The sequence below is a fragment of the Anas platyrhynchos genome, chromosome 21 (genome assembly GCF_047663525.1).
Source record: "Anas platyrhynchos isolate ZD024472 breed Pekin duck chromosome 21, IASCAAS_PekinDuck_T2T, whole genome shotgun sequence".
NCBI lineage: Eukaryota > Metazoa > Chordata > Aves > Anseriformes > Anatidae > Anas > Anas platyrhynchos.
In genome coordinates, this window is record NC_092607.1 from 10023762 (window position 1) to 10047537 (window position 23776).

The 23776-nt window shown below is 53.3% G+C and overlaps 1 protein-coding gene across 15 annotated transcripts in view; it reads right to left on the minus strand.

The window, feature by feature from the left end:
* Positions 1-23776, minus strand: part of EPB41L1 (erythrocyte membrane protein band 4.1 like 1) — a 69666-nt gene that overhangs the window by 43858 nt on the left and 2032 nt on the right. For 13 of the 15 annotated variants that reach the window (XM_072026652.1, XM_027472843.3, XM_027472834.3 and 10 more), the window contains exon 2: positions 16639-16688. The exons of the other annotated variants lie outside the window; for them this stretch is intronic. The gene's annotated coding sequence lies outside the window, so the exon portion shown is untranslated. The remainder of the gene's footprint in view (positions 1-16638; positions 16689-23776) is intronic. 15 annotated transcript variants of the gene reach the window in all.

Consider the following 23776-nt stretch of genomic DNA (forward strand, 5'->3'; position numbering starts at 1 on the left):
CTCATATTACAAGCACCAAAGGCACCAAGAACCACGTTCCCACTACTGAGAACAGATCAAAGCAAGGCTGGAACTCTAGGAAATTCCAGAGCAAGTAATTCCAAATAAGCCTAAAGGATGAGAGAGGAACTTGCAAAGCAAGGGCTCCCTGCGTATTGCAGCACAGGGCACTGACCTCCCAACATGGTCAGAGCGGCTGCTGCAGCACCAGCAGCGAGGCGAAGGGCTGGGCAGGTAGGGCAGGATCAAGCTAGCAAGCAGCACGGCCACTGGTGAAAACCCACAGCTCAAATGCAGAGTGGACATGCAAAAAGGAGGATCTCTGGCTTATGCCGAATGGAGAAATATCCCCATCTTCCCAGGCTGCTGCAGGGAAGGGGCCTCACACTCCCTGAATATGCCCAGGAACGGAAGAAATGACCTTTTTAGCCAGAGTTGGCCTCCTTCCAAAGCAAAGACATCTCTTAGGCCTTGGAGACGTTCAAGCCTCACAGGCAATTATCAAAGATAAGAGGCAAATGTTATAAAGCACAGAACAGACGGAATAAAGGATAACAGAGTGCAGGGAGAAGAAAGGGAAAGTCATCCTGGAGCTGCTGCAGGGTGGGGAGCAGAGCAGCATGCGTCAGCTCAGCAGCTGACCTGCACAGGGGATGCAAGGGAACCCTGCAGGGACTCAGGACATACGAGCAGATCTGGGGCTGCTGAGAAAAACAACTGCTGCTGACAAGAAGGTATCTCCTGCCCCAGGACCACAGCTGCCCCACTGCGCTGTGGGCAGCCCCTCAACCCACAGCACCCTCTGCAAGCACTGTCACCAAGCTCCTGCCCACCTCCACTCAAAGCACTGGACATGCTCACTGTGACCTGGGTGCGTGGGACAGTCCAGCGATCCTTAGTGCCCGGTCTGTGCACAACCAGGTCTCCCAGCAGCCCAAACCGCCCCTTTGGCAGCACTGGCACTTTTGTCCAGCCCTATGCAGTGTACAATCCGCCCTGTGCTGAGCCTATGCTTTGGGGCTGGTGCAAGATGATCAGCACTGATAGCAGCCCTGAAGCTGCAGAGATGAGCATCCCTCAGGCAGCCTCTCCCAGGCAGCCTCCAGCCTCGCAGCTCTGCTCCCCGACAAAGCCCCTGGTCCCAGTTGGTCTGGGGAACCTCCCAGTGCCTCCCGCATCTGCCAGGCGCACTCACTTCCACCTTGTCTCAGATGGTGTCCCAGTACCTGGGGTTCCCACAGACCACGCCTCGCACCAGACTCAAAACAAAGCTCCCCAGGAGATTTGTTGGCTGGATCCAAGGTGCTTGCCGAGGGGAAGCATCCATGGAGCCAACAGCTGTTTCCCCACTTCGCTAGATCAAGGCTCAGCTAGGCTGAGCATGGGATGCCTCAGAGGTGACAAGAAAATAGTCCCCTGTCCTCCTCTCGCTGACACTGGAGAGCCTGGGCACTGGGTGAGCCCCAGGGCAGGGTCCAAGCACAGGAGCAGGATGCGAGCAGCAGTTACCCCTGCCCGCAGCCAGGCCACTCTGCTCTCCCATCTGCTCCCCTCCCAGGCATTTCCCCAGGGGCCAAGGTATTGCCTCTGGGGGGTGGAGGGTGGCGAGCCCAGCCCTGCCCTGGGCTGGCTCTGCTGCACAAAGCATTCATACACAAAATAACTGACTTTCTGGAACAGATTTACCCTCATCTTCTCCCACTTTACACCTTTTACACATCCCATTTGTCTGTCGGCAGCAATTAGCTCTGCCTGTGCTGCTTTCTGTCCTTGCTTTATATTCAGGACAGAAAACAAAACCACATTAATGCAGTGCTGTATCCTCACAGTGACACACCGACCACCAGGAATTCAGGTCCAGTTCCCAAAGCCACCCCAACGCTGGCCTCCAACGCACCCACGGTGCCCAGCACTGCAGTGCTCACTCATACACCGGAGTCCCAAAATATACCTGCAGCAGAGATGAATTGCATCTGCTGTGGGAACATCTGTGACTTGGAAATTTTCATGCTCTAAAGCGTTTAACAGATACGTCAAAGTAGGACCAATGAGGTGTCGAAGCAACTCGAAGTCAAAGGGCTGAGCAGGAGCCAGAAACGGTGACCAGGAGCCCAGGCAACGCATGTGGAAAGGGATGCGGTGTATATGGCCAGACAGACAGACACCTCCCCATCGAGCTGAGCAGCAGAGAGACAAAATTCAGTTAGTTGCCTCAGAGAGGGAAGGCAAGAGTCTCATGGATTTGCACAACCTTCCTTATGTTGCTGCAGGTCTACCATGCTAGCAACATGCTTCACTGGTCTCCCAAAGAGAGAGGGAGAATCTGCCACAGAGCTGGGGAAAATCTGCCCTTTGGCTTTTCAGAGTGGCCAGACACCACAAAAACCAAAAAGGACAAATGGAAAATCCTGCAATGACTTGCAAAATAAAAGCAAAAAACGTACTGCTGTCAGGCTTCAGCTTGCTGCAGGGCTTCTGCACCTCGTCTGCAAAAATCCTTCAAGTGTCCATAAAGAAATCTCAAGCTTGGAAATCACTGAGCTGGACACACATGCACTGAGGACCCATTACTTGAGCCTCTGACCTCGCCACACTCTGAGCTGAGCTACAGCATCGAGGATGGGGCCAGGCCTTCTGAGAAGAACACGTCTGTGGTAGTTATGACAATTTAAACCTCATGCTGAGGTTAACTGAGCCCAGAAAGAATTCAGAAAAACCCTGACTAACTTTCCTGAAGCATAAAAACGGTACTTGTTACTCAGCCTTGAGCTGGTTCAGAACAGCTCAAGGGATTTTCAGGGGTGTCCACGTGTGCTCCAAGGTCACCAGCGTACTGCAGACAAATATGGGAGACTCCTACCAGGAGAGGCTGCTTCTCGAAGTGTCTGCCTGAAAGCAGAGGTGTGGTGCCTCCTTTTTCACCCCACTTGAGCACGTGGCACACGATAGGATCATCTCCACTCCAAAACCATCCTGGCCACTCCAACCATTCCCACCACCCCACAACAGGGCAGCAGCTTCCAGCCACCGGCTCCTGCATCTCAGTCTCCGCTTTTAATTTGAATTCTAAAAACACATGCACTGAACAAGGAGCCTGGCACTGTGGGTTTGGGGATCAGAGGTGTCTCCTGGCACATGCACCCACAGAGGAGGGAGATTATCCTGTTCTCTGCCCTGGAGATTCAGGATGGTAGGGGATGCATATGACTGAAACAATGTCCTAAAAGGCTCAGCCAAGCAGGGGGCTGTGCTCTGCAGCCTCAGGACGGTGACAACCAGACATCAGCCACCTGCTCACTAAAGTGCCACGGCAACAGGAGGCAGGGCAGGGGGCTGAAAGGTGAAGCATGCTTTGCAGGCTGAGCACATCTCAGTGCTGGCATAACTCACAGCCCTGCTTGGTAAACACTGAAAAGCTGAGGGAAAACAGCTTGTCTCCCTCCTCTCGAGCTGCCCTCCTTCCAGACAATTAATTTCAGCCCTGCATCAGCCCGTGGCTGTCTTGCAGTATGGCTGTGAATCATCAGTGCCCAAAACGCTGACTCACAGAGGTGAGGCTCCAGATGCTGCTGACGTGGAAGCCTTCGTCCCCACAGCCGCCTGCGCTCACATCCCGCAGGCCTCCAGTGCCTGCGCTGCCTCCCCTGCAAACCCCCAGGAGGTCACCGCATCCTTTCATCAGCAAGGCAAGCACTGCAGCAGAGATGCTTGGAGAGTTGGTTTAATCCCCTTCAGCCCAACACACAGAGCTGGTCCACCAGCCTGACAAGCCTTTAATAGTTTCTGCAGCAGAAACTCCTCTCCCTCCACAGCCTGCTTCTCCTCTCATCAGAGACGTTCCCCGGTATCTCATCCAAATCTCAGCCCTGCAGTCCTGGGCTGTGGCTGTCCCTGTCCCCTGGGCACCAGGGGAGAGCTGCTCCCACCTTTCCACAATATCAGATCTGCATCTCCCCATCTTTCCCAGGCCATGGAGCAGTGCTGTGTCCAAACCAGGCAGCGCTGGTTCCTCCTCCTGCCATTGGGGTCTCAGCCATGCAGCAAGGGTCTGTTCTAAGTAACCCTGCTGCCCACAGCTGGACAGACACCATGGTTCAGCCCTCCTCTCTGCCTGGCTCCTGCAGATCTCTGCTAACCAGGATAACAAAGCTTTGCTATTGCAGCACCGAGATTTACCTGCTGGTATGTAACCATGCAGCACAGAAGTGCTAGATTTCTAAGACCCTTCACCCCCACGTTTGCCTCAAGTTCTCTACATCCCCTCCTCATGTCCCACTTTTTCTTCAAATCAGTCACAGAGAAGGATGTTCTAGCATCCAAGTCTCTCCAGGCAATCACAAGCTCTTTTGATGTTCTCCCTTTATGTTAAAGCATTTCCCTCTTTGTTTAGCACCCAAGGCATCTTCCAGTTCTCAGTGACCCAACTCCTCTGCCCAGCAAGACCTTCAACGTGCACGCAACAGGCAGGATGAACACATGCCTCTGCAGCCCACAGCCACCACGCGCAGCAGTTACCACAGCAATGGCACGGCGCTGGAGAGCCTAAAGGCTCCCCCACCCACCCATCCCCTGCCACTACTATCCCGGCCTCCGTGGAACCACGAGGTTCTTGCAGACACCTTTCCTCCACCCACCCACAAGCCTTGAGGTCCATCCGCACTACTGAATAAACATATCTGACAGCCACAGTCCCTGTAATCCACTCTTTCTCCATCACCTTCAAACCTGCTCCCTCCCATCCCTTTGCCAGAAGGATTTTGGAAATGAGATGTCAGACCAACATAGCATGATGTCCTGCTCAACATGTTGTCTGAGCAGGAGCAGGTCATGCTAGAAACATGCTGAATAGCGAGTGTATTCCCTCTTCACTTCAGACACTTTTTCCACCAGCCTGTGGGCAGACCTTGCCCTGCCCAGACAGGGCTCTGCTGCCTCGTTCTGCTCATTGGAGCAAGCCTGGCCCACCACACACCAGCACAGTGTCAGCAGGACCTGGCCCTACACAGCTCCTATCTTCAGGCAGCTGAGAACAATAAAGCACGATCCTGGCACTGGAGAAGATCACCACTAACTAACCACAAGGGAATGCTCCCAGTGAAACCACAGAGACACATCAGCTCCTGTCCCTCCAGCAGATGCCAGCTCTGTCCCAAAGCCCAGCTGGTAACAGAGGGCAGGAGGGTCTCATCGAGGCAGGCTGGAACAGTCTCCTCCAGTCTCAAATCAATATATGCCTTTACCAGCCGTATCTTATAATGTTAAATCAAATCAAACCAAACCAAACAGAGACATGTTTGGCAGGATAGGTGGTTGCTTTCCAGCCCTGAGCAGGGCCTGGCAAGCTTGGGCTGTTTAGCTGGTGTGCTCTGCAATTACTGACCAGATCCTGAGTTCCTGGGAGCAACCAGGGCGCTGGGCTGGGGAAAAGGAGTCAAACCCAGGGCTGAAGAAGCTGCTGAGCACTGTGGTGAGAAGCAGATGGTGGATCATCATCCTCATGGCACATAAAGGCCAGGGCTGGAGCTGCTGAGCTATGAGTTGGGCCAAGTAGGAAAAAATACGAGGGTAAAGATGGGAGGAGGAAGTCACCCTGAAGTAAAATATTTACACAAGGACAGTCATCATATGCAACACTTCCACAAGCTTTGGGGTCCACCTCACAAAGATCCCCACAGTACCAGCCCAGACACGGTGAGGACAGCCTGCTCGCAGCCTCTCTGAGTGAGACTGGCAAAGCTGCTCTTATGCAGTGAGATCAGACTTCATTGACACATGTTGAATCTGTGTTTGGGCAATTATGTCTTTATATGTCAGCAGTTGCCAAGAGCCTGGACATCTGCTTACTCATCATGTGTTAGCCCAGCAGCACGGAGACATTTGACCCTGGAGCATGAAGCTGTACTTTTCCAACATGCCTGACAGCCAGCAAAGTGCCTCCCCTGCAACAAACCACACCACTCCTCCAGTGGCATTGCCCTCTGGAGATGGGCAGCAATCTCCTGTAACGATAACCCCCAGCTTGGTGTCAATAAGACGGTCCATACAGATCTCACCAAGCTCTCCTCAGAAAGCCTGCTTAGCCCCTCTGTGGCTCCAAAGTCAACAGCATCATGCCACACAGGACTTCAGTAAAACATGAACCATGAGAACGTTCACAGATCCTGGCAGACTCTGCCTTGCTTTAGAAAACACACACACAGCCCTTCTGGCACGAGAAAAGCAGGAAAGAGGACTTTGACCTCTGTCCCATTCCCCACACTCCAGAAGGGCTCAGCAGCTCCCCTGCCCAGCGGCACCAAGGTGCATCCATGCTGGTGGGATTGGGCTGCTCCATGCCCAAGCCTGTCCAGATGCAAAAGCAGCACTTCCTGCTCCCCACTGTCCAGCTCCCACCACACACATCAGCAAACAGCTGATTTTCAAGACCAGGGACATTTTAACAGGGTTTCAGCCACCAAGCTCCTACCATTTCAAGTGACACCTCCCAGCTGAAATTCAGGAATAAATGGCTCTGACCCTTCCCAGGGGACAGCTCAGGAAGCCAAGAAATACCTTTCACACTACTTCGTTAGCACGCAAATGAAGATCTCTCAACTGGTGGGTCAGATGAGAGCATGATTCAGCCCTGCAAAAACACCATACATTTCTCCAGATTCAAGTGCTGCCGAGACGTTAGCAGTGAGACAAAAAAGCAGGCACAGATTGCAACTTGCGATGCCTCATCCACATCTCACATCGCAGTTTGCTTTCCTCCCTGCTCTTGTAGGGCCATGTAAGGCCAGGACAGGGCCGTCCTCCACACCAGCACCCAGCCCTGCGATGTGGGACAGGGCGAGCACCCAGCTGATGCCCTGCCCATTGCTGGACACGTGCCCCTGCAGCTGCTGGGTAGCTCCTTACTTCCACGTTCTTCCTGCAGCCCAGGAGGCTTTTGCCTCCAGGAAAGTAGAGACCAAAACACTGAAGGCACCTGCCCTCTCCTGTCCTGGGTACGAGCGTGCCTTGTGCCCAAGCTGGGCTGGTGGTGACAAGCAGCAGTGTCCCCACAGCTGGCCCTGTGGTGACCGCTGGCACAGGACACTTGGCACTGCCAGCACAGGAGCAGCTGCTGGGCTCAGGCACCCAGGAGCACAGGGCAGGGCACAGAACAGACAGAGCTTGGCAGGGCAGAGCCCTGTGCACAGCAGAGCCTGCAGCAGCCCCAGCAGCCACACACCACAAGCCATGCCACTGTCAGCAAACCTTGCAAATTGTCCCCCTGCACTGGCTGCCTGAAATCTGCCCTCCGCTCCAGGAACGAGCGTAGGGGGCACAAAGTTCATTAAGGCTTCTTGCAAAACACAGCATTGCACAGCTTGCCTCCTCCACCAAGTCAAGCAGCTCTGTGAAGCCAGGAATGTGCCTCTACCAGGCAAGCACATACCTTTAAAAGGGACATCTGCACTGTCAGCAGAGTATAGGGGAGATGCTAGAAGCATAGAAGGGAGACAGGAGTTTTATGATACCATAATATGATAAGACCCCGGGCATTCAAAAAGTTTCAGCAAAGGTCCTGGACGTGGACAGGGACCTCCCAAGTGTTAAGGAAAAGGGCAAGGGAGAAAGCAGTTCACTTAACATTCAACATGAAAAATCCTCTGATGCATGTCACACAGTCAGCACCCCTGTGTGATGCACCCTCTGGATGCTCTGCGCTATAGGGTTTAAGCCACCACCCACAGCAACCTCCCTTTCCTCCAGCCTACAGCAGCTACAAACACAGATCTTTCTCATACCAGAGGATCTCATTTGATCCAAAGCATTTTGCTGTTTCTAAGAAAGGATTCTCCAAGTGCCTTACAAACACCTGGGACTGGGAATGGTCTGTTAAGAAAACAGACCCAAGGCAATAAATTCCCCAGAGAGGCTTGTGATTGCCCTGAGGGACAGCCTGGAGTTCTGACACCTGAGCAGCACAGCCACTGATGCCTTCACAGGTCATCCGAACCCTTCTGAAGCACCTGGATATTCTTCTGCCTATCCCTGTCTCAACACAGCCACCACGTAATGAAGACTGAAGGCCCCCATGCTTCACCTACATAACCTGGCACTGACTGGAGGGAAGACGTGCTCACCCACCTTGCCCAGCATCTCCCAGCCCCCTGCCCTGACCAAGGGGCTGCATCTGGTGCTGGGGCCTCGCAGGAGCCTTGTGGCTCCTGGCTCTTCTCCCTGTTTTGGTGCAAGCCAGCAGAAGCAGGCAGAACCAACCTCCCACTGCATGGCCCCCAGCTTCGCTTTGTACCCAAGGCCTAGAGGAAAGGGAGAAATGCTTTTAGACAAGGCAGACCTTCCACTCCGAGTCCAGTTGCTGCTTCTGGAAGCTGACAAATGATGGATACAAAGAGGAAAAGAACAAATCTAAACCACTCCGCTCCATCTCAAGTGGCCAGCCCAGCCTGCTTGGGAAGCAGCGCTTCCATAACACCACACAGCCTGCTTTCCCAAGGACAGCAATGCTTTTGTGCTTCCCCTGTGCTCTCTCAGTGGCATAACCCTTTCCAGCTTGGCTCTCCTCCCCCAAGGCCCTGAGCTCCAAGTGCTGAGGACACAGCCAGGCTCAGCAAAGCCTTACAAACCCAGAAGCACCTGCCCAAACAACCTGTTCCCTGCACAATGTGCGCTGGCAATCAGCCACGTCAGCAGAGCAGGATTCCCAACCTGCCCCACTGCCTCCATCCTCCATCACACCGTGCTCACATTTGCTGCTCGACAGATCACTGGTTGTAACCAGCGACGAGCCCAGGACAGCACCTCTCCACCTCCGTAACATGCCAACCCACGGGACATCGCCTTTGGGGGCGTAAGAAGGGAGTGCTCTGCACCAAGGGCAAATCAAAACCCTCAACATTGCTGCTGCTTCCCAACTGATACAGACCAACATGCTGGAGAAATTCTTCCAAACATCGCAAAATTTTTTTGTAAGGAAGAAAGTGATTCAAGTCCACAGGAAGAAAAGAAGCAAATCAGTAAGTGAAACCGATCAGGAGCTGCAGCTCAGTGAAGGAACTATTCTTGCAAACATCTTTTTGGACAGTGCCTGCAAGGTATGCTGTTGTTCAGCTCATTTCTGAGTGAGGACAGATTAGCAGCTGGCTAGCACGAGGAGCTCCTCTGCTGATGCCCACACCACGCTCCCTCGTGCACCCTGAAGCTGCTCCGCACAGCAGACTGCTCCTGCTAGAGGCTGAGCTGCTGACACCTCCCCAGGCACTGGTTTAAACTTGTCCCAAGACTGCAAACAATGCCACCAATTCATCTCGTTTGCTTTGTATTATTTGCAAATATAAAGATCAAAATTCATTTATTTTCCCTCTCTTCATCAGAAAGCCAAAGTCCCCATGCCCAGGCAGGTTTCACACACAGCAGTCGCTGCCTGCAGCCTGGGGCCACGCAGCCAGCCAGTGGGTGCCCCTCTGCTGCCCAGGGCAGTGCGCGCCTTGCCCAGTGCCCCTGCAGAGCCCAAGAAAGAACCCAGCCCAGGTATGGCACCAAGTCTGCTGCCTAATTTTAACCCTTTTCATTCTTGGCACCTCTCTTCCACTTTCCACACACAATCGGATTTCCAAGAACCCTGTTGAACAAATGCTCCCCCATTGCAGGGGAGCTGCAGAGGGAAAGCTTGCACAGGAACAGATGAGCACCCGGTTTTTCCAGAGGAAGGAGCAGAGACTCCCTGAGTAGATGGGGATATCACAGTCAGTCATACAGATGATGCACAAATACAGTTCTGACAAACAGATGCACAAACCCATGCCAATACCAAAATGGGAGAGACACACTGAGACCCCCAGTTCCCACTGTAAACCAGCTCCAGCCTTGTTTTCCCCCCTCAACATCCAGCCAGGTCTTCCCTGAGGAACCCAACATCCCAGCAGGCCTCCCAGGGATGAGGGGGGCAACTGCTGGTAAGCAAATATTGCTAGTTTTCTGTTGCTCTCCCCCAGCCCTTCCATTTACCTCTTGGACAATCCTCAGCAGGTGTTGTTTTCCAAATTCGCCCCCCACCCCCAGCAGATGACAGGCACTCAGCGAACTTGAACAATTAAATGACAAGAAAAGGAAAGGCTGGAGAGGTTAAAAACAAACAAATGAAGCAAGAAAAAAAAAAAAAAAACACAAAACCTACAACTGAATTAAGCCTCTCCTTTCCACCACACCCAAGGGCAGAGCCCTCAGCAAGAACCAGTGAAAGGCCTACCAGAGCTTCCTGCTGTCACACAGGGCTGGTAGGAAAGTTCCACTAAATAACACAGGCATGTAGGGGCACAAAGCCCTGCCCAGGAGGTTGCTGCAGACAGACCTAAACTGGGAGATCAGGATCCAGCTGGCTGTGCCTGGGGTCGCAGCTAAGCTCACCCTGCAGTGGGGAAGCACCATTCAGCAGTCACGGCACAAAGAAAGAAATTAATGTTTTACCACTGAAGCAAACAGCAAAAAAGATTAAAGTTTACATGATGCGTGAAGTTCCTGATCATAACTTTTTCCCCTGATCTGGCAGGTAGAGAAACATTTTCAGAATATCATCATGGCTTAGCCGACACCTGCCAGGTCTGGATGTGAGCTCTGCAGAACTAGAGGAGAGCTCTCAGCCCCACCATGGTGCAGGACAGCCCCGCCACACAACACACTTTTGACCATCTGGGCACAGCCTCGCTGCCAGAAGCAGCAGCACCTCCCCAGCACAGTGGCGGGCACCGTGAGGGTGTTTGTGCCAAGCAGAGCTGGGCACAGGATGGCGTGGTTCCTGTCCTTGCAGCAAAACTGGGGACCACACCACAGCCAGGACAAAGGGAGCAGAAGCAGCGACAGCTCCTACGTTGATCTGCACTGCCCTGGGCTACAGACAAGCAGTCTCAGCCGTGTCCATCCCAGCCTACCTCTTCTATCCCACGTGTCCCAGTCTGTCTGGCAGGAGGCCACCAGGCACAGATCGGCTCCGGCAGAGGGGTGACAGGTCACACCCAGCTCTGGGCCTACAGGAGAAGACCCACAGCTCCAAAGGCCATGGGCTGGCTGGTCCGTGGTCACTCCTCAGCTGAAGGTGGCCCATGACGGGTGCCTTCCAGCAGAGGGTACAAGTCTGTACTCCCCAGGAGGGGGGGGTCCACATGCCTCATTTACAGGATGGAGGAGCAAAGGGAAGACCTCCCTTCCAACCCATCACCTGTGACAAACCGGGCAGCACCCACCAGCACCAGACCCTCTGGCAAGAGCGGAGCCCTTGGGGCCAGCACAAGGGAACTGTGTGGAGGTGGCTCGAACACCTGCAGCGCTTGCATTTGTCTCACCTCCGCAAGCCTCTCCCTTGTCTGCCCCAGCTTCAAGGGACCTCCTCAGGGAGCCCTAGGCCCAGACCACCAGGGAAACACCCTCATGGGCCTACAGTCACCAGCACCTCGGGAGCTGCTGCAGGAAGATGCAGGCATGGATGCCATCTGATGTGTCCTCTGCAACAAAGCCTGGGGACAGCCACCAGGCTGCCACCGGTGGCAGCAGAGGGGTGGCCTCTGGCTCAGAGCCACAACGCTGGCTCCAGCCCCATCTCCATCTCCCCAGCCACCACGAGCCTCCGTTTCCTTGGCAACACAGATACCGGCACCTCGGCGCTCGCAGCCGTGCTGCCTTGTGAAGAAGGCATCACACAGAATCCCAACAGAATTACAGCAAGCCTTTTCTTTCCCCTGTCCTCCTGCCCTTTTCATCCAAAACACAGCACTGAATTATCGCCTCAGGGTCAGGAAGGAGCATGGTCACAGCTGTGCCCCCGGGAGCAGCAGCCCCCTGCCAGCCTGCCCATGTGGCCCAGGCTGGTTTGGCTCGAGGCAGGTGGGGCCTGTGCTGCAGTCGCCTGATGGATGCGACTCCAGGGCAGGAAAACAGCGCCGGCTCCACCCGAGCAGCCTTTGGGCCACTATGTGCACGTGGCAGCAGGACCCCACGTGACACCACAGGGGTCCAACTCTCCAACCCACACGTTCAGCTGCCTCTCAGGCTCCGAAAGTTGCTCACCACAGCACAAAGCTCACCACCCCATCGCTATACCAGGTGTCCTGCAGCCTTTGTAGGGGCGTGTAGGACACCAGCCGAGACCTGAACACCTGGGCAGCACATGGCCTGATGGAGAACTGGCCATTTCCAGGCAACCTGATGCAATCCCACAATATAAAAGATAACAGCCACGACAAAGACCCTCCCAGCAGCCCAAGAAGCTATACACAGAGGCACAAAAAGCACCCTGCCACTGCAGCAGGCACAGCCCCTGGACTGGCACCAGATGGGCAGTGAGAGGCAGGTGAGCCACGGCATCCCTGAGCTGCACCCAGGAGGGAGCTGAGCCCTGCAAGCTCAGATGAACAAGCACAGCAGCCCCACACAACACCTTCAGAGACGCACAACCACGAGAGCAGCAAAGTTCTATCTTCAAAGGAAAGCCACAGCTCCTGCCAGCCAAGCAGCCGGCACTGAATGCACACCTAAAGGTGGGGCAAGATTACAGCCCCAGCATGGATCTTGGCAGAGAAACCTTCAACAGCTGGGCAGGGAGACAGGGGTGTGTCAGCAGTGGGCCTACATCCCAGCGGCAGGGCAACCTGGGGGAAAGCAGGCTCCTAACTAAGGCGATACAGAAGAGGTTAAAAGTAGCAGCCAAAGCAAGCAGGATGTTTGGCCAGAAGCCAGCCTTTCCCAATACGAGTTTGAGGGAGCTGGCAGCATTCTCACCAGCCTTCAAGGCACACATTGCCACATACCACAAACCAATTTGCTTAGACAACGCCAAAGCAGCTGATATGGCGCAGAGCAAGCTTCATTGACCAAGACACATACCCAGTGAGGACAGGCCCTGGATGAAGAGCAAAGTGCCCCTGAGCCAGGGCAGTGGAGCAGGCACAGTGCCGCAGCATCCACCCTGGGCAGTACCACCACAGAGCAGACACCTGCCCCACACTGTGGGTGCCAGCTCCCATGGGCTGTGCCCAGGCCATCCTGGGGGGACAGGGATGGCAGCACCACCCCGGTCAAAGTCTCATCACTGCGCACAGTGAAGTCCAAAGAAGAAAGAGCACCTTCATCTTCCCAACTGCTCTGTGAAATGGACCAAAAGCAATTCTCAGGCAAAATGTGATTAGTGCAACTTCTTGAGCCGATTCTTGCAATAAGGAGCTAATCCTGCCTGGGGCACTGGGGTGGGACCTCAGCAGCTGCTCTGTGCTCATCTGTGCTTTGCTGCTCTTAGAAACTGCCTGCAAGCAGAATTATAAGGCTAAATCATCTCAGTGCCATGTGCATGTCTTGACAGCACAGGGGTCTCTGCACTGGTGACAGGACTGCCATGTGAAGAGCTGGCCATGCCCAGCAGGCCTCCACACTCCGCTGCACTTTTTTGGGAGTGGCAGGGAAGGGGCTGCTCAGGAGATGCCATGGCCACACACTCCAGAGCCATCAGCCTGGGTTGGACCAGGCTCTCCAGGGAGATGTCAGGACCATGACAATCTCAGCCCTGGAGCACCGTAGCCATTCCTCCCCTCCTGCTCTCACAGCCATGCAGGGAAGGTACTGCAGTAGACACTGGGGCTGTTTTGTGGCAGCATATTTAGCAGAGGGAGGGACACTGACCCAAAGGCTGGTAACTGTGACCAGCTTTAAAAAGCAAAATTAGTGCATTAAGAAGGAGAAGAAAGAAGTTCTAGCTTACCCACGTGCAGATATGCCCTGTGGACATATCATTCAGACATTCAGACCTGTGTCAGAAGCAGGCAGGGGTGTTAGGACATCTGGACCATGCATCACCAAGGAACACTCCTCCTCCACCAGTGACTGCAGAAAGCAGCTCCTATCCATACTCCAAGTCACCTGCTGCCTCTGTGGCAATCTGCTCACAGGCAAAACCAAGAAGAGGAAGGCACTATCCATGGGGTTTGTTGTCTTGCACTGGCATATAGCAGCCAGGGAGATCAGCTGCAAGAAGGACACAGAAGCAGACAGCCGGGAAACTACAAGCCCAGCCTCCAAGCAGAGCACTGGGAAAGAAGAGTGTGAGCAGCTGCAGGTGAAGAGTACTCAGAGCAAGAGGAGCCAATACAGGGAACCCAGCTTAGTCAAGCACTCGGCCCTGCCTTCTCCCAACCTCTTTTCCCTGCTAAAGGCAAGCACAAGCTCTCAGGCAAGCTGACCAGCAAATACTGTACAGTCTTAGTCCTCCTTTTTGCTGTAGAGGGGAGGAAAGCGCTGGCACAGGTTGCCCAGAGGTTGTGGAGTCTCCCTCCTCCTCAAGGGTTCTTCAAAATCCATCTGAATATGATCCTGGGCAGCCTGCTCTGGGTGTTCCTGATTGAGCAGAGGGATTAGACAAGGTGTTCTCCTTCCAACCCTAACCATTCTGTGATCTTCAGCCCCAAAAGAGCCCTGTTCAGGGCCGAAAGCAGTGGATTCAAAGTGCCATTTCCTCCAGTCACGTCTTGTGCATCACTTTCCAGGAGGAAGGCCAGCTCCTTAGAGCAAGATCCCAAGGAGAGTTCTTCCTCTTCACCTCCGCCTGCCAAAATTCAGCAGCAAGCCCTTCGTGGTATTGATGAGGTACAGTCAGCTGTGGGGAAGATGCAGAAATGTCGAATGAAAGGCTGACAGTTATGCCAAGACTGGGAGCATCACAAGCCCCCACTGAAGGGCAGGGACACACTCCTCAGCACAGCACAGCAGCGGGTCAGGCCACACGTGCTGCCCCAGCGATGCTCTGCTTGCCAGGCCCTGCCAGGCAGCGGGGCCCACAGGCTCCGTGCTGTCACCCCAGCGCATGGCTCAGCAAGCTTCCCCGAACTGCACAGGAACAAAACAGTTCTGCCTCAATGTGCAAGAGTTTTCTCCAAGTTGCTGGTGCACAGCTAACAAGAACACCTGTTAAACAAAGCACAAGCAAGAAAAAGACACAAGAAAGCCAACACACCCAGAGCTGGGCCACTGACATCCTGCTGCACCCAGGGCACCAAGGCTGCCAGCAAAGCCAAGGGCATGGCAGGGTGCTGGGAGTTGCAGCAGGGCTCACTCAAAGCTTCTGGTGTGGCACCCAGCATGGGGGAGTCTCCATCCCCATTGCCACACACCTCACCCTGTCCTCTCAAGCATAGCCAAGCTCACATTCAGTGAGAAGGGAGGAAGAAGCCCTTGGGGGTTCCCCAGCGTTTCTCAGGGATAGTCTTAATTGCCAGAGCGGAGGGAGCCACGCAGGGCAGGCAGGAGCTGCCCAGGATGGGAGGGGACACTCCTCTCCCCAGAGAGGGAAGAAAAAGGAGCTTGTAGCAAGAAGGGGATGGCTCTGCAGGGGAACCTCAACAGCCCTGTTGTAAAGATAGGGACTCACCCCTCTATCACAAGGGTAAAGCTTCCTGGCAGGCATCACACAGCAGCCAAACACTGCCATGCCAGGCAGCCTTCCTCACTCAGAACCCCAGAGCAGCAGCACTCAGACCCCATGCCAGAGGGAAAATGAGGCACGTGGTGACGCAGGGTCATGTGCAAACCAACACTCAAGTTAGAACTGCACTTCTACCTCTCTAATTCCAAACCTGGTATTCCAACACCCAAATGTCTGTGCAGCACAGAGAGAAGGGACAGGAAACTCCGTGCTCCTTGTTTTCCCTCTGGACATGGGCAGAACTGGACCTGCAAAGAAGCCCTCTGGAGGGCCAGTCTCCTAGCTCTCTGCTGGTGAGGAACTGCTCCTAAGAACTAACGAGCTGTTCTGTTCAGATCCAAGGACACCTCCAGCCCCAAGGAGCACATCTGCAGCTCTCAGCAAGGATGTGGAGTCCCTGCCCATAACCTGAGCACTGCCTGCCTCAGACAGGCAGGAGCCATACCCTCAAGTGCATGGTGTTGTAACCAGCAACAGCAGGGTGCTGGAGGAGGTACAGAGGTGACAGTGTAATGCAGACCTGCACCAAGGCAGTGGAGCAGAGCAGACCAGCCACCTGGAGGGACCCAAGGTGTTAACAGCCCTCTCCAAAAAGGGCTGGGCCACAAGGCCTTCACTCTTTCCGGTTCCCCCAAAAATTTAAATCTGCGGCTCAGATCTCTGTCCTTGCTTGTCTTCCACTCCAAGTTGCAAACCCGGGACACACTTCATGCCAGCCGTGCCCAACCCTACCTGAAACCCTGGGACCTCCTCACCAAACACAGTGGCACATTTTGCTGGTTTGCAAATGTACTGCCTTCCCTAAAAGGCTGCACATGGAAACTTAATGTAAATATGACCCAAAACAGCTTTGTCAATAAGCAAAGACTCAGACAGCCGGTAGGAGCCTTCCTGTTGGCAAATGGGCTATTGCCTAACTCCTAAAATAGGAAAAATCCTAAAGCATTAGAAAAGCCATAAGAATCCCAATTCCAAGAGTTCTGCACTTCAGCAGTAGCAGGCCAGGTTTCCTGTAATCCTATGTGGGTTTCTAGCAAAGAACCAGCCACCACACAAAACTCTTTCATACTGCAGCACCATCTCCAATCTCCTGCCACCAGCCAGCACAAGCCCTTCTACCCTACAAAACCCAGTTGGTCTGACACAAGATCTAGAAAGGAGAATAAAGGCTTTCAAGATAAACTCACACTGCTTCCAGGGGCTTATCTCAGCACTCTGCTCAGGCACAATTCAGAACCTGCAAAGAAGAAATCGGATTTGGTTAAAAGGAAAAAAAATATCGTCCCAGGGATGATGACAGGCACATGGACAGGCAGTAGCCAGGGGTTTCATCACAAGATGGTGCCCAAACCGCTCAAGCACCGCGTTTAGACACCATACAAATTCGCTTGCTGAAGAATTTCCGCTACAGATTTCTTTAAATGCAGCTTTACTCTCAAAGAGAGTTACGTGAAAACAGCACCTTCTAAAGCAGCGTATCTGCTCGCTGCATGTGTTCAGAGCCAGCCCTGCTAATCTGACTGGTAAAAGCAAGTATTTACTACAGGCAGCACTGCAGAACCAAGACACCTCTGAGAAGTGAAACAGATACATTCTTGGCTTGCACAGCCAATTGCTACCCAAGTTCTCATTTCAGGGCCATCTGTGCCATGTCATTGTCTTCTGTCCCTCTGTCTCACCTGCACAGCCCCTCTGACAATGATAGCCCAGGCAAGGGGCAGTGAGGGCAACATCTGGTCTGCAGGACTCTCCTCCTGGGCAATGACGCACGATACATGGGGAAACAGTCTGGCTCACCCATCCACAGAGAGACAGGCAGGTTTGGCATACCAGTAGTAAAATGAGCAGCTTTAAAAGGAAACGCTCCAAGAACCGGATCCTGCAACAGCATTTTCAGAGCCATGTGTTGGATGACAGCTATGTCTAATGGAACAAGGAAAAAATAAAGGAGACCCTTGCAGGCACAGAGAAGAGCTGCAGTCCAGTGGTCTCTACAGTTACATAAAGGAATTAGCAACGTCCAACAGCACAGCAAGGACACCTCCTCCTTTTTTACAAAGGTTAATTTTCAAATATAAGTTCAACATGCACAGGCGATCCTCTCATAAGCACAAATGCAAAAGCAGAATAACTTGCTTATGCAAAATTCAATCACCTCAGAAACATCATAAGCAAACAAACAAAAACAAACCAAAAGCCCTTTGAGCACTCAGCATCAAGGACTCAGAGCTCACTTGTTCCACATTTCACACAGATGCAGTAAAACCCTTTCACTCCCTGTCAACAAAAGTCAGCCACATGCAGCCCTACGCAGCTTGCACTGTATGAAAGTGCCAAGAGCAGGCTTTGGCTCCACAGGAGCAACACAGATCCACAGCAACTTTCTCAAAAGCTTGCTCAGGGCACAAAAGCTGTTCCACTTCCATTTGGACAGAGTCCCCAAGCAGCACAAGGTGACACGCAGCATCCAAGCACTTACACTGTCAGCCTTCAGCAGCTAGCTCAGATATTGCAGCTGGCTCCAGTCCACATCATTGCGAACAAGGACAGGACATTACATTGTCCATCAGACCTGATGCAGTAAGCCAGGAGCTTCAGCACCTCCAGGGAAACAAAATCACCTTTGAGCAGGGAGAATTTACTGCCCAGGCCATCCCAAGGGACACGGCTGCCAGCACTGCCCTGGCCAGCGTCTCTTCACTGCACAGGGTAAAGTCCAAGGAAGAAAGAGCAGCTTCACCTTCCTGACTCTTCACACCCCTCGATCCCACCACAGACTTCTTTCCTGCTTCTGCCTCCTTCTCTCAGGCAGGTGCTGCCCCGGCTGAGGACGCAGGTGGAGGAGCCCCACCAGCAGCCCAGCTCGCGCAGCTCCACTGCCAGCAGCTGACACACAGGTGCCCAGCAGGCCAGGCTGACCAGGCTCAAAGACCTGCCCCGAGACGGCTGCACAACACCCCAGGGATCTGCAGGGATCACTCCCAGCCACTCTCCTAACTGGCGTGACAACAAACCCCCACAGCCCTGCTCCTACTCTACCAAGCCCAGAGATCCCTGGGGGGTCCCCATGCTGGTCCCAAGCCCATGCACTCGGCCTCCTCTGTCCCAGCTCGAGGGCAAGTCAAGAGGTGGAGGGGAGCAAGCAGGCACGCAGCAGCCTGTTGGTCCACCCAGGAGCAGGAGCCCAGCTCCCATCTGTCAGCAGCCCGGCACCCCGGGGCTGCAACTCATTCCCCCAGAGCAGGAAGACAGAGGGGGCAGACACCAAGGGCAGGGCAGAGGCACCCAGCATCCCCCATCTGCGTGTGCTCTAGCACCAGCACCTGTGTGCTGCCAAACAAAGCCCTGTGCTCCCAATCAGCCACGGAGCATCCGTCCCTCCTGTTTGCTGCTGCTGCTGAAGCGGGTTTCACCGGGGCTGTCTGCATTTCAGCAGGGAGACATTCTGGGATCTGAGCTACTGCATCAATTAATATCATATTAATGAAGTGCTTTGAGAAGGCAGGCATCTGAGAGCAAACCCTCCCCCATCCCTGCTAGCTTCTGACTCCCTGTAACACTCCCGCTAGCAAAAATGCCTGCTAGATTGTATCGCGATCTCTGCCATGCAGCTCTCCCAGCACAAGGCTGCCGTACGCCATTTCAGCCACAGACAAGTGCCTCCGGCTTGGAAACATCCCGTGATGACCCACATTGTCACAAACTCACAGCAATTATCCAGCCTGACCCTGACAGGGCAAGCGTGAGGGCTGGCTGTCAAAGCAGGCACTGGGACACTGACCACAGGCAGGAGGCTGAATCAGCCCGACAAATGCTGCAGTCCCTTCAAGGGGCAGAGCCCAGCCAGCAATGCTGGCAGGCTCAGCTCCTTGCGGGGGTTAGGAGGAAGCCGTATGGCATGCCCAGCTTGCTCAAATCTAGGCCAGAGCATTGCAAAAATGTTCATCAGTCCTTCCTCAAGAGAGGGAATGGAGGAGCAGGCGCTGATCTCCTCTCTGGTGACCAGCGATAGGACCGGAGGGAAGGGCTTGAAGCTGCGACAGCAGTGGTCACGGCACCAAGCCTGCTGAGTTCAAGAAGCGTTTGGATAACACTCTCAGACAGATGGTCTGATTTTTTGGGTCGTCCTCTAGGGACCTAGGACTTGGACTAGATGATCTTTTGGTCCCTTCCAACTTGGGATATTCTGTGATCAGAGGGCAAGGGAGGGGATTCGTGCTGTCCCCTCCACTTGTTCACCAGAATGAGACCACGAGCTTAGTGGAACATGAAGCACATGAAGCACACCTGGGTAGAGATCCAGCTGTGCACAACTCCACCCCACACTGCGATCGCATCAGCTCCAGTGACCTAAGCACGCACAGCCCAGCCAGCACTCAGCAGATGACCGTGGACAACACCACCATGGATAACTCTGGCCTTGCAGGTTGTCCTGCCCACATGTGGTGGGACTGAGCTTCAAAGCAACAGCATGGAAATGGCCAGGCAGGCTTATAGCTACAGTGGAAATTGCCACCAAAACACAGCAGGAGCAGCTGTGTTTTCTCTATCTGTACCCCCTCTGCTACTTTCAACAGTCATCCTAAAGTCAGCTGTATTTCTTACAGATGTATTACACACTAGACCAAGGTAACCAGCAAGGATGTACTCATGCCATACTATCAGAAAGCATTTTTTTGGTTCCTCGGGGAAGAGCCCCAATGAAATTGCACAGGTAGTAGTCCTTGCTTCATGTAGGCATGCATATACTCTGGCCCAGACCAGACCTCAAAGGGTATTTTTGTTTCTGCAGAGTAGTGGTAGAACAACATCACTATCAGGAGTTGTAATAAATCTCTCCTAAAAGGCAATGCTACTGAGAATTCAGGCTGGAAGTTTCCTGACCCAAAGGTGAGCATCACTGTTGGGTTTGTGTTCTTGGCAAAAATTCCACCTTCCCTTGGAAAGCAGTAGACCTCACTGTCTGGCAAGGGGTGCCCCACACCTTTGCACAGCATCACTCCCCCGCTTTGTGACTTTTGCCACCTCCCTCTGGTCACTGGCAAAGATGAGACACAACATTTTGTCAGGTGCCATGCCATACCGTGCTCAGCAGGAGCAGACACTGCCAGATCAATAGTGCATCTAACGAGAACATTTAATTGCTTCTCTCGTATGCAGGGGTACTGTTCCCCAACGGGACAATTAGAGAGGAAAACCTGCAGGACCACTCCCAGTGCTGCAGCCCTTCATGTTGGGCCACCTGGATGATGGCTCCGAAGGGCCAGAGAAGGGTGTGAAGGAGCTGCCCGTCCCCCCCTGCAGCCCGTCCCCCCTGCAGCAGGCTGCCCGGGTGCACACCTAGCTGCCTCCGGATGAGCCAGGCCAGCTTTCTGCTGGCAGTCACCACAGCAAGCACAATTTGCTGATTACAAAGGGGATATGTCATTTAAAATGAACATTCAGATTCCCGTCTCTTCTACCCGTAACAAAATGCCTCGTGAAATGGCTTATTCTGCTCTGCCATAGAAATCTGTTTCCATTCAAAAGCCTGATACGGGCAGAGAGAGGGAGCGGGGGAGCAAAGCTAAAAATACCTTCTGAAGGATACCACGGCAGCAACAGATTCACAGGAAAATGAAGTGGGAAGGGGGCTGTGAATGTGTTAAGATCCTGTTTAACCTCTCCCCAGCCACCTAAAAATCCACCCAAGTCAGAAACGATACTTCAGCATTTCCTTTGTGCAAAAGATGACTCCACCCTGTGTTTTCCTCTTCATCTGATACTCCATGAAGTATACCGGCACACATCTCTGCTCTGCCACCAGTCAGTAAGTAGGGCCAAGGCAGTGGGTTAGTAGGAACAGAAGAGGAAAGAGTCAGGTGGGTGGAACCTGGCAGAAAAATTCTACTGTAAATCCTCATTCAGCATCGGCTCAAACGCGGGATGCATTTTACACTAGCACAGCACCTGGAGCCAGATTTGACCACGTCTCCAATACCCTGGAAAGGTGCATCAGTCTTTTGGACCAGACTGGGAAACAGAAGAGATAAGGCAAAACAAAGCCCAACAAGACTACCATGGGGTCTGATTACAGCTGATGGGGAGAGAGCTGGCTTCTGAAAGGGAAATGGATCAGATATTAAAGTGATACCACATTTCATCTCTACAAAGAGACCAAGTACACAAATAAAACTGCTGATCTGCTGGGAACAGCAGATCTGCAGCTTCAACCTCATTTGTCTCGTGGTTTGAGCACAATGGGGCCAGCCCAGTCTCCTCTCCGCTCTGTGATCACACCAGACCCAGCCAGGATGCTCCTTGCCCAGACCCAGCTGCTCCCACACAGGGCAGACTCGTTCTGAGACACCGTCAAGCCCACAGGACAGCTAACATTGGATGAGGTTTTTTGTTTTGTTTTGTTTGTCCCCTATGGAGGGAACCATCAGCATAAGATGGAAGGAAATTCCCTCCCCTTCCAGACCATTATTTTCTGTGTTTCAGGCTCTGTCCATTACTCCCTCCCTCCCAGACAGTAAGCCTGTGATGTGTGCATGACTATGCACATGTACATGCATACACTATAAGCAGGCACTACATAATTCTCAGCTTCAATTCAAAGCACCCTCAGCTGTGTACTGAGACATGCAGACATGAAGCATTTGTACCAAATCACCGAACAGAGTTCTAAGATGACCCTCCCTTTCCATATAGCCCTACATTCCCCTGTCCAGCACAAGGAAAACAAACCTTGGCTTCTGCCCCAGCTGTAGAAAAGCTCAACCAAAACACCTCCTGTTTCGGATGCCACTATATACCCCCAAACAGTTCACCTCCTTGGAGAAAGGAAGGGTGGATGGAGCAACTATCATCCTAGATGAGGGACATCCACAGGCCTGGGCTGAACATCCTACTTTGCACCAAAGACACACCATGGGGACAGCAGAGCTGCTGCAGAAAGCGTGCTTCCACGGCAGCAGACACAGACACCCAAATCTCTTTCCTTTCACACTCAGAGTCCTTGGACAAACCACAAGCTTCCACTCAAGGGCTGAGAGGATAGATGGGTTTGGAACCACAAGGAAATACTGTGCCACGTCCCCACCAAGGACAGTCTCTTCCCACCACTGTTCCCATCTCCTGTAATCCAGACAAGGCGATGAGCAGGAGAAAACCCGCTCGCTCGGCAGGCTGCCACCCTGAGTAACAGGGAGGCCCAAGGCACGCAAATCCATCCAGCCAGGAAGGAGATACCAAGGCAGACAGCTCTCAGACTCCCACCACCACCACAACTTCTTCCTTGCTCAGAGGAGAGCACAAGCCAGCAGTGAGCCCCAATCCAGGCTCAAACCCCCGCCCGCCCAGGTGGAGGAAGAGCCCACACTGCTCATAGCTGCCGAACCTCCCAGGTCTTCTGGCACAATCGCCACGGTTGTGACAAACCCAAACCTGCTGACTCACAGCCACCTGACTGCTCTAATGAGAACAATAAGCCACGCAGCCATCACTGTCACAGCCTCAGCACAAGCACGTTTTTAGATGCTGTGTGAGAGTAACTTATCTGTAACCGTACAAGTCTTCCTGCGCAGGAGCTTCCAGCCACCAGGCCTGGGAATCTCCGCCATTCTGTGTTGTTTTTTTTATCTATGCTCAAAACAGAGCTTCAGATTTCAGAATAGGCTCAGACCTTCAAGTGACAGGCACCACATGAAAGTCTACTATATAGCTAAACACAGGCCTTCCAGACACCCACACAGATCTGCCACCAAGCCTGAGCCCATGCTCAACCCATCTCCTCACACACGCTTCCCCATCAGCATCCCAGCTGTCGCTCAGGCAGCATATCACTGTGCCCAAGGCAGCAGGGAATTGTCATCATTTCATAGCTGAATAAAATTAAGGCAAAGGACACTCAAGCGAAGCCTGTGAGACCAGGCAGGAAACCCAGAGCGAGCCTGGGAACAGCCAAGCCCACCTCCTGTTCTTTAACCAACAGGCCATTCTCCACAACTTCCTAATTTAGAAATCCTAATTATCTTCAGGAAATATTTTTCTAGGAACAAAATTAGACAGGCACCTGACCGGTCTTTCTGTCCATGCAACCCCCTTTTAGTTATGCAAAACTCTTCAGCAGTGCTAGAGCAAGGAGTGTAGGCAACACAGAGGCACTTCAGTTATACACGGGACAAGGGCTTGGTGCTGCAAGCAGAAAGCAGGAGAGGTTATTCTGTAAATCGAGGAGAGATTCACCTCCTCACCAGGACCAAGGTTGTCAACCAGAGCTTAAAAGGGAACTCAGCTGCCTTGGGGAAGAAAATTGATTTTGAAAAATTTCCACCAAGGCCT